The following is an 11,001-nucleotide window of genomic DNA, read 5'->3' as shown; positions in this document are numbered from 1 at the left end:
GGTTTTGGAATGTATTGTGGAGTGTCACTTGTTTGTACGGACGAAGCGTTGACTTGCAAAATTTCAATAGGACCACTAGTGATGACTTCCCACATTTCATCATGTAATGCAGATAAATGTACATGCATCCGAATTTTCCAATCATCAAATTTATCTAGTGAAAATAATAGATTTTGGGCAAGAGCCATATCTCTTTTCATCATCTTGATTTTTCGAGATCAGTCTAGCAGTCAAAATCGACTCAGATAGACAACCGCTCTGATACCAATTTTTGGTCCCGAAAGGGTGGTAAAATGTCTAGAAGGGGAGGGGGGTGAATAGACTTTTTAAACTTTTTCACAATAAATACCTCTTTGGTAATTTCAACTCTAAATAACAAGTAAATAGAGAAGTATTTAATTAACTTGAAGTGCACAGCGGAATAAATATAAGTAAAGAGTTATGCCCAATCAATAAATTGAATCACATACACATGTTAGATATGCTCAGATGATGTGTAAAGATGACATGAATATCTTGAATATTTAAAGGAGATGGTCCACTAAATATTTAACAATATTATTCAAGATTATAAATAAGACTTCGTGCAAAGTCAACCGTATTATGAATGTCACATGCAACACGTCAAACTTGCTTAGAATAATTCAAATGTTAAACATGGAAAGTTTGAGTTACATGCATACGTGAAAACACACTAAACCCGAAAGATTAAGATTAACAGTGAATAGTAAACGGGTTAGTCAAATACTTAAATAAATAAAGCGAATTAAGTAAGTGCGGATGTAAATGAGAGAGGCAATTTATAGTGGTTCGGAAGTGGCGTAATCTTCCTAGTCCACTTTAATCCATTCACTTCTAGGAGTAATTCACTATTTTCCACACACAGTTACAATAGTGAATAAGTGCTACACAGGCACATCTTCCGGATGTCATGCACACAGCTACACCCAACTCTGAGTGTCTCGCACACAGCTACACTCAACTCCGAGTATTTCGCACACAGCTATACTCAAACGCCAACTAAGTGTTTTGCACACAGCTACACTTAGCAACTACGAGTGTTTTGCACACAACAACTGTAACACCCCGTGTTACGGCCTTAAATCCTGGATTAATTATTTAATTAATTTCGTTAATAATAATTAAATAGAATTTAATTTGTTTAGGATTCCCTTTAATTAATTAATGTGGTCCACCATGGATCGTGGACCCTTGCCTATACTAGAGTGTTAAGCCTATTAGGAATAAAGAGAGTAAAGCCTTTTACTAGTCAGATTCTAATTAGGAATCCTAGACCTATATACCTGTTAGGAATAGAAAGTAGGCATTTACTATTCAGATTCTGAATAGGATTCCTAACTCTATAAATAGGGATTAGAAAGCAATTAGAACCCTTACCACCTATAGTTACATTACACGAAATTATTCCCAGGAGATTCCCCACCACCAAGCCTAGGTATATCAATCGGATGAAAATCTTAGAGAAGAACCTTAATAGCCAAGGGAGGATTAATTAAGGCTAAGAGGTAACCCATGTCTCAACAAAACCTATTTTCCTTGCTATATCTTATTCATTGGCTCCTTTGAAAATCGTATGTGTAATTCTGTGATTGAGTCTTGATAGAGCCCTTGCATAGGATTTATATTGTGCTTATTTGACAATCTTTATGTTTTTGATATTGTGATTGATTATGTGTATGATCTTGTATTATAATTATGTCTAGAGCCCTAGGGTTCATATCGTGAATTTCGTATTATGATGTTTTTGGTATATTTAGGTGGGATTATGCATGATCGGGTGTTGAGTCTAGCCTAGGACTTATGTTTAGGACTTTGCATATAAATTTCTTGATATTAATGTGGTTCCAGATGTTCCTGAACTGTTATATGATTAATGTGGAGTCTTGGCATGTTTTGGACTCGTGTTAGAACGTATTTTGTGTAATTCTTGGTTTAATTCCGTTAATTGAGTCCGTGGTGTTGTCATTATGTGTTTGAATGTGTTCGGACGTGGTTTCGGATTCCACGAAAGATCCTGGGACCGAAAGTTGCCTGTGTACCAGTGGGGGTAGGTGGGGGGGGGGGGGGGTAGTGGGCAGCCGGCGGGCGGTGGTCTGCCTGCCGGCCACTTGCTAGAATAAAAGGTGGCCGCCGGCGGGTGGTCCTCCACCCGTCACCTACCCGCTGGAATGTTAATGTGTGTCGTGATGTTTTTTCCCGTTTGATATTTCCCTGTGTTCTGTTGTGTCTGGTTGTACCCCGTGTGTCGTGTATGAGTCTCGTATGGTGTTTTAGGTATCATTCTAGGAATTTATGTGTAATACGTGTCATTGTTGTTGTGCTTTGATTGTTATGTGATTATGTGTTGATTGATTGATTGGTGATGAGTATTGTGGTCATTACGCAATGGCCAGTGTGAATGATGATGATGAGATTGTGATTGGTGGAAATAAATTGTTTGCGGTTGGCATCACTTGTGCTCGGTCATTGTACTAAAGGTACGTGTCATAGCGGTGACTGTGCTAAAGGCACACACCCACCTTAGACTTGCTTGCCATTGAGCATGGGTTAGCTTATAAGTGATGCGGTGTCATGTTAGAGCTATATAAGCTAATCTCTTGATAGTGGCATTAGAGGTGCGGATCATTGAATGGCACTGTGGCACCATCTTGATATGTTGGTACGTGGTTGATAGGTGGTTTGTCGGTGGGGGCATGTAGTTTCCCGGAGGCATAAGGGGTGGTGATATAAGGGTGGCCTGGAGGTATAGGTTGGAACTGATATAAGGACGGAGGGGAGATACAAGGTTGGAACTTGGTATAAGGTTGGAGGATGAATTGTGTGCTTTGATGACTACATGCTAATTGATTGTATAAAATGCCTCCGTTGCCTCTACATGTTATTTATATGCTTATCTGCCTGTTATATCATGTATTGCGTTCTTAGGATGCATGTTAGTCTTTATGATTACTCTATATTGTTGAGTCTGTTAATATGCATTGAGTCTTGATCTTGGATTTAAACTAGAGTCTCGTAAGTATATATGTATTCCAGTTTCAAAATGAGTTTCTTATATCTACCTATATTGTACTTAACGTGTTGGAGTGGGTTACCCACATTATTCGATGACGGTTGTTACACCGAATGTTTTTCAGGGACAGTTGAGTAGCTTCGGAGCGCGCTAGTTGGATTCGTGGTCTTAGTTTAGGTAGTTCCAGCTTTGATGAGATGGCTTGCGTGTCTTGATTTGTACTTAGATATCATTTGTGGTTAATGCTTTGTTAGATAGTTTAGCCTGTGCATCTGAGTTTTATAGTTCAGATGTGGCATAGCACCCCGACTATTATGTTTAGCTTATGCTTGTTTGGGAAATAATAATAGATTAGCCCTTTATTTTATAGGTTTTAAATATCTTAAAATTTAGGGGTGTTACAGCTACAATCACTAGAGTATTTTGCACACAGCTATACTCTTTTTACAATTACAAATACAAATGTAATTGTATCTCTCTCCAACTAATTTTGAGACTATTCAGACTAAGTCCCTCTTCTAGATATTTCAATGAATATTTAGCACTTGCACTTGTTCATCCGCCTCTATTGTGTGTCTCGTGTTATTTCTTTTCTTCAAGTCTTCATGGCCTTTTATAGATAATCAAATATATCCGTTGGAGTGAGATATTTTGATATTTGAAATTTGAATCTTGTAGCCTGATATTGTTGACAATAGTAGGTCTTCAATTTGATTTTGACAATAGTAGGTCTTCAATTTGATTTGATTGTCAACTTGCCTGACAAGATAATATTTTTATTTCAACTTGATTTTCAAGTTGTTTCTAAAATATTATTATCTTTGCCATTTTTGAATTTCCAACGTCTCTTTGCAATAAATCCTTCTGATAAAATTTATTTCTAGGATAAGATCTTTATTCATGCCTTCATAAATTTTCCATCATTCTGATCATATCTTCTGGCAATTTGGATTCTTGTGACATGTGAGATGAATCAAAATAAATTCATTCGAATTTATTTAATATTCTAATCATCCTTGCTTGTTTGTCACATCTTACTCCTTTGAGACGCATTGTGCTTATTTTGCTTGTTTGACTTAGCTCATCTTGCTTGTTTGTCACATTAATGAATTTATTTAATATTCTGATCATCCTTGCTTGTTTGTCACATCTTACTCTTTGAGACACATTGTGCTTATTTTGCTTGTTTGACTTTGCACATCTTGCTTGTTTGACCTGATCATCCTTGCTTGTTTGTCACATCTTACTCTTTGAGACGCATTGTGCTTATTTTGCTTGTTTGACTTTGCACATCTTGCTTGTTTGACCTGGTCACATTTTGCTCTTTTTCACATCTTTTTCGCAGTTACGCTCATCCGATCATTCTCTGCAATAATAGTTGAACTAAATGAACACTCTGAACAAAACACCTAAAGGACGGGTACAGTTGATTTATTCATTGATCATATTTTATTACATTGTATTCATATACAAATTCGACATTAAATTAATTATGTATGAGCTTCTTATATATTCATATACAAATTCGACATTAAATTAATTATGTATGAGCTTCTTATAGTGCAAATTGCAGTGTTCTTTTTTCTATTCATAATAACGCCTCTATTAAGGCTCAAACTCATAACCTCCCATATAGGAGTCCAACCCGAGTGCCATCTGAACACAAGGTGCTTGACAAATTATGTTGTTTTTAAATGTAAGAAAATTTAACTAACGAGAATCTTGGAGTAAGTAATGAATGTTAAACTTTTAACTTTTTATATTTATAGTTGGTGGACTAAAATAATATAATATTAGAAAATTTGTGTCCGCTGTTTTTAATAACTTTGGCTTTCAATAGTTCTTTTTTCTCAACTACTGAAACACAAAAACTCAATTACGCCTCCACTAAAGTTTGAACTCACAACCTTTCTAGATGGAAGTCCAACCCAGGACCATTAGACCACATAATATTGGTTAGTCTTCAATAGTTCAATTATTGAGAATTCAATAATTCATCTAAAGGAAATCATTTCATTTTGCACTCTAAATCAAATCAAGTAGCTACCGTTCTTCGCTGGTAACAAAGTTTGTTTTGCCAATGGCGGACGCTGCTGTAAAGTTTCTATTGGACCAACTATCAAAGTTGATCCGTGAAGAGTACTCTTGGGAGGGATTGGAGATGATGCGCAAGACGTCAAGAATGCTTTCCATCGTTTGATGGCGGTTTTGAGAGTTGCGGACGAGACAGAAGAAATTGATCCTCAAGTTAAAGCTTGGGTGGAGATAGTCCGGGAGCTGGCTTATGACGCCAAAGATGTTCTTGACGAATTCTTGTTTCTCTTTGGAGGCGGGCGGAGCAGTGGCGAATTCTTGTTTCGCATGACTTGTATTAAATTGTGATATGCAAATACAGTAATCTGAGCCTACTTTAATTTCTGAGCAAAAATGTTAAATTGTGATTCTTTTCAGTTTTTTTTTTTTAATGTTATTTAACTCTTTTTTAAGTTTGCACCTTAAACTAGAGGATGAGGAATGCAGAATTGTTGAGTTGCTGTTGAATGCTGAGCCTACTTTGAGCTTGCTCTTGCCTGTTGGCTGTTGCTGTCACTTAGTTTTTGAATGATGCCTTAACAGCTGAACTAATTTTTTGTAAATTTATAAAATGTAATTCAATTTTTGTAGTATGTATATGTTCAGTAAAGCTGTAAAGTTTATATAAGTTGCTACTTGTTAGGGCTAAGTGGCTAACTTTTAAGTTGTGATTTTAAAGTTTAAGTTGTTAACTAGGTAGTAGTTACTAGTTACTAGTTAGTTGTTACTACTTAGTAGTTACTAATTACTACTTAGCTTTATTTAGCTGATTTACTTTTTTAGTACTTAATTAGTAAATTTGTAGCTTTTTATTAATTTTTTTTATTCCAATCCGATTTCATCCAAAATTCGAAATTAACCATCCATTTTTGGTCTCGTTTTTGCGCGGAATTTCTCTATTTCTACCGGGATTGGTTCTAGCTTTGTAGATACTATAAAATCCTCCATTTATCAACCCTAATATTCATTCGGAGGTCTTTGGAGACAAGAAAGAGAGAAATCAAGAGCCACGTATTATCTTGAGAATCAAGGAGAAGACTAGGGGGATTTGAGAGAATCGTCTGGTTCATTCTTGTACTCTTTTGATAATTTGTAATTCTTTTATTATTATTTGCCATGTATAATTTAGCCATGTTTGGCTAAATTCAATTAGATATTTATGGGTAAAAGTGTTTATGAACCTATGTGCTTGAGCTCTCAGATTTTTTAATATATTATTATTTGGGTTATAACTTGCGTTGCAATTGTGTTTTTATATTGTTGTTGCTAGTAGTTAAACGGCCGTAATTACTTGTTTCGTTTGCTTCTTTGTGTCACAACGAGAGTTGGACATAATTTAAGGAACACACAATTGCACTTAATTGTTGCACCTTGAGAAAGGGCAAATTAGTTAAGGAATAAATTAATTCTTGATTATTGCGCATCGAGAGATGGTATTAGTTATGAATTAATTATGAATACTTGTTCTTGTTTTATTGGGTGTTTATATCACGAGAGTGGATATTCACTAGTGTTAGGGACTACAAGAATAGCTCTATACCATCTTTGCATTCTCACACCTGTTATACCCAGATTTAATATTGTCCTTTAGATTTGGCACTAGGGGATTAAAATACTTGAATCCCAGGAATCTCATCTTCTCTCTATTGATTTCAACACCTGAATCTTGCTTTTACATTAATTTTATTTTAATCAGCCACCCATGTCTTTCGTTAGGATTAGCTTCTCTTGAATTAATTAGTAACTAGTGTTTGATGCAACTACTTCCCTGTGGATCGATAACTCGTACTCCGAGTATTATTTTTTTGAAAATATACTACAATTATATACCTTAATTAATTTTTTTACGTCATACACTTTAAATAACCACCGGCGGTGTTTTTACACATACACGATGGTATTAACTCAATTCTACAATTACCCTATAACTTAGGGACGAAAAATGTAATTTTTCAAAAAAAAAAAAAAAAAAAAAAGAAACATAAAAGACCATTTTGTTATTTTGGTCGACTTTGCCGTCCTATTGTCTGTGTATATATTATATATATAGTGCAAATTGCGGTGTTTTTAAATGTAAGAAAATTTAACTAACGAGAATCTTGGAGTAAGTAATGAATGTTAAACTTTTTATATTTATAGTTGGTGGACTAAAATAATATAATATTAGATAATTTGTGTCCGCTGTTTTGAACGACTTTGGCCTTCAATTATTGAGAATTCAATAATTCATCCAAAGGAATTCAATAATCAAACCAATTTCTATTTCAACTTCTTCCACTTCCAGTAAACAACACCGCCAATTCAAGTAGCTACCATTTCTTCGCTGGTAACAAAGTTTGTTTTGCCCATGGCGGACGCTGCTGTAAAGTTTCTTTTGGACCAACTATCAAAGTTGATCCGTGAAGAGTACTCGCACTTGGGAGGGATTGGAGATGATGCGCAAGACGTCAAGAATGCTTTCCATCGTTTGACGGCGGTTTTGAGAGTTGCGGACGAGAAAGAAGAAATTGATCCTCAAGTTAAAGCTTGGGTGGAGATAGTCCGGGAGCTGGCTTATGACGCGGAAGATGTTCTTGACGAATTCTTGTTTCGCTTTGGAGGCGGGCGGAGCAGTGGTGGATTCTACGCTAAGATCAAGAACATATACACTTCGGTCAAGAACTTGAGGGCTCGGCGAAGGCTTGCTCTTGCGCTGCGAAGGATCAAGGCCAGAGTCAACAACATCTCTCAGGAGGAACAGCCAAAGTTGTTAACAACCTCTGATCACACAATCCACAACCAAAACAAAAGGGTGTATGACAGCCGAAGGGATGCCCTTTTGCTAAAAGACTCGGATCTGGTAGGTATTGACAATCCCAAGCTGTTTCTTGTTAACCTCCTACTTGCTGTAGATAAAGATTTGAGAGTCCACTCAGTAGTGGGTATGGGGGGATTGGGGAAAACTACTTTGGTTAAAAAGGTTTTTGATGATGCACGAGTGGTAAATCACTTCCAGCGTCGTGTGTGGCTTACAGTTTCTGAAACTTTTGATGTTGATGAGTTGCTAAAAGATGCCACTCGGCAGATAATAAAGCAAACCAATCAACAGTTCCCTCAAGATTTTGTAGCCATGAACACTGATAAATTGAAAGAATTCATTAATGACATTCTTTCAGGCCAAAGATATATAGTTGTTTTAGATGACATATGGGATGTTTCTGCTTGGATGGCATTTAAATACGTTTTCCCCGGTCAAAGGTTTGGTAGCCGTATAGTTACCACAACTCGGAATAACGAAATAGGTGTTTATGCAAGCAATGAAACCCATGGCCATGTCTACTCTTTAGAGCCTTTGTCTCTTAAAGATTCATGGATTTTGTTTTGTAAAAAGACATTCTTAGATGGTTCATGTCCTCCACACTTGATGAACATTGCTAAAAACATCTTAAAGAGATGTGATGGTCTACCCCTAGCAATTGTGGTGATAGCTGGGGTGTTGGCTACAAAGAGCGAGAGCAGTGAAGAATGGGAAAAATTCCAGAGTAGCCTCAACATCCAAATGGAAAGCAATAATTGGATGAAGAACATGAAGAATCTACTTTCCCTCAGTTACTATGATCTACCATATTATCTCAAGTATTGTTTCTTGTACTTGAGCATCTTTCCAGAGGATGTCATCATCGAGAAAATGAGAGTGATTCGACTATGGATTGCAGAAGGATTTGTTAGAGAAAACAACAAACAAGTAAAAGAAGAAGTTGCTGAAACATATCTCAATGAATTACTTCATCGAAACTTGATTCAAACTGTTGAGAAGATTGGCGATGGAAGGATGACGAGATTTCGAGTGCACGATATTTTACGTGAAGTTATTCTTTCCAAGTCAGTAGAGCAAAACTTTACAATCATTATTGCCACTGGGCAAAACACGGAACCTTCCAACAAGTTTCGACGTCTAGCAATCCATAGGTTTGATGAAAACATTATACAGTGCACTTCATCAAATATGCATCTTCGTTCTCTACAATTCTTTGAACCACTTTCAAGCTTAGCGGCTTCATCTTTATTGTCGAAGATGTTTACTGCCAAATATATTCCTCTAAAAGGTATTGGATTTAAGGGGAGCTAAACTAGAGGAAATTCCAGAGGGACTTTTTAATTTGTTTCAGTTGAAGTACTTGAGTTTGAGAAGAACAAAGTTGAGAAGCGTTTCCAAATCTATAGGACGTCTTCAAAACTTAGAGACACTTGATCTTAAGCAAACTTATGTGATTGAGTTGCCAAAGGAGCTCTTACAACTTTGTAAACTGCGACATCTCCTTGTATACGGTTACCAAGATGAATGGAGTAATCCTTGGATTGGTACGCAAAGCTTTAATGCTCCATTTAAGATTGGAGAATTACTGTCTTTACAAAAGTTGTGTTTTATACAAGCAAATGATCATACTCTTGGCATCAAAATAGTGTCTGAGATCGGAAAGCTAACACAACTAAGAAGACTAGGAGTTACAAAGTTGAGACACGAAGATGGCAAAGAATTTTGTTTGTCTTTGGAAAAATTGACAACTCTGTGCTCTTTATCTCTTACGTCAGCTTCAGAAGATGATATCCTTAATATCCAATATCCTCTACGTAGGGTTCCTCATAATCTTCAAAGGTTATATTTAAAAGGGCGTCTGACATGGCTACCTCGATGGTTATCCTCACTTGTAAGCTTAACCACTCTAATGTTGGAATGGAATAGACTTGTTCAAGATCCATTACCCTTTTTACAAGATCTGCCCATGTTAGCATATCTTTATCTTTCAATGTCTTATGAAGGGGAAGGATTGTGCTTCAAGGCCAAAAAGTTCTCAATGCTCAAAACACTGTGTATCAGTGAGTTCAATGCATTGAAATGGATAAGAATTGAGGAAGGTGCATTACATCATCTCGAAGAGTTTTACCTGGATGAATGCAAATTGCTTGAGCAGGTGCCATTGGGTATTCAATATTTGTCTAATCTTAAGAGAATTGATATTCGTGATATGGCTGACAAATTGATGGCAACATTAAAGCTAAAAGGTGAAAACTATGCAAAGATATCTCACATTCCAAAAATTACCATTTCCCAGATCATAGATGGTAAGCAGAAGTTTTTTCATTAATGGGTGGTTGCCAAATTTAGTATGAGCTAATGCACATGTATATCTATACTTTGTCTTTTTTTAAATTTAATTATTTTTCAGAATAATTAGGAGTTTGTATTATGATAGATTTTGTAATAGGTAAATTAATTGATGGTAGATTTTCATATATTGGTCCTGTTTGGTAAAAAATTGGCCTATAGGCTAAATTTGGCTTACTTGACCACTATTAATTGTTTGATTTAGTTAAAATATCAATATAAATATTTGGTTAATTAGCTTTTTGTAACTCCAAAAGGCTAAAATTCAAAAAGCTACACCAAACAACTTTTTCAATTAGCTTTTTGAGAAAAGAAATTATACCAAACAGCTATCGGCTAACAGCTAATTTACCAAACATTTTTCTACAATCAGCTAATGTTATCAACTATTTATACCCTCTAATTAACACAATCAGCTAACAGCCATTTTACCAAACAGGGCCATTATGGTTTTAGCGTTATTATCTAATACGGCACTTTATGGCCAGGTTGGTGACCTCTAATGCCCTTTGAAAGTGTTCACAATGATTTATCGAAAAGTTTAATTTGCAGTGTACGTTTTTATAATGCCACCCTTTGGGTCACAATATTGGAGATTGTTATTGTTGAGATTTTATAATATGATTGAGTGTTGAAATGTTTAATTTTATATTATGTAAATAAGTTTATAAATATAGCTTTTCAAAAAAAAAAAAAAAATTAATTTGCAGTGTACGTTTTTATAATGCCACCCTTTGGGTCACAATATTGG

General features: G+C 35.8%; 1 pseudogene; it reads left to right on the top strand.

Annotated features, from left to right (window-relative positions):
• The first annotated feature begins 7,390 nt into the window (after positions 1–7,390).
• On the top strand, positions 7,391–10,382 carry LOC109160452 (annotated as a pseudogene).
• The last annotated feature ends 619 nt before the right edge of the window (positions 10,383–11,001 follow it).

Source organism: Ipomoea nil, unplaced genomic scaffold, assembly GCF_001879475.1.
Source record: "Ipomoea nil cultivar Tokyo-kokei standard unplaced genomic scaffold, Asagao_1.1 scaffold2847, whole genome shotgun sequence".
Lineage (NCBI taxonomy): Eukaryota > Viridiplantae > Streptophyta > Magnoliopsida > Solanales > Convolvulaceae > Ipomoea > Ipomoea nil.
Note: the sequence above shows the minus strand (reverse complement) of the source record. Positions and strands in the feature narration are given on the sequence as shown.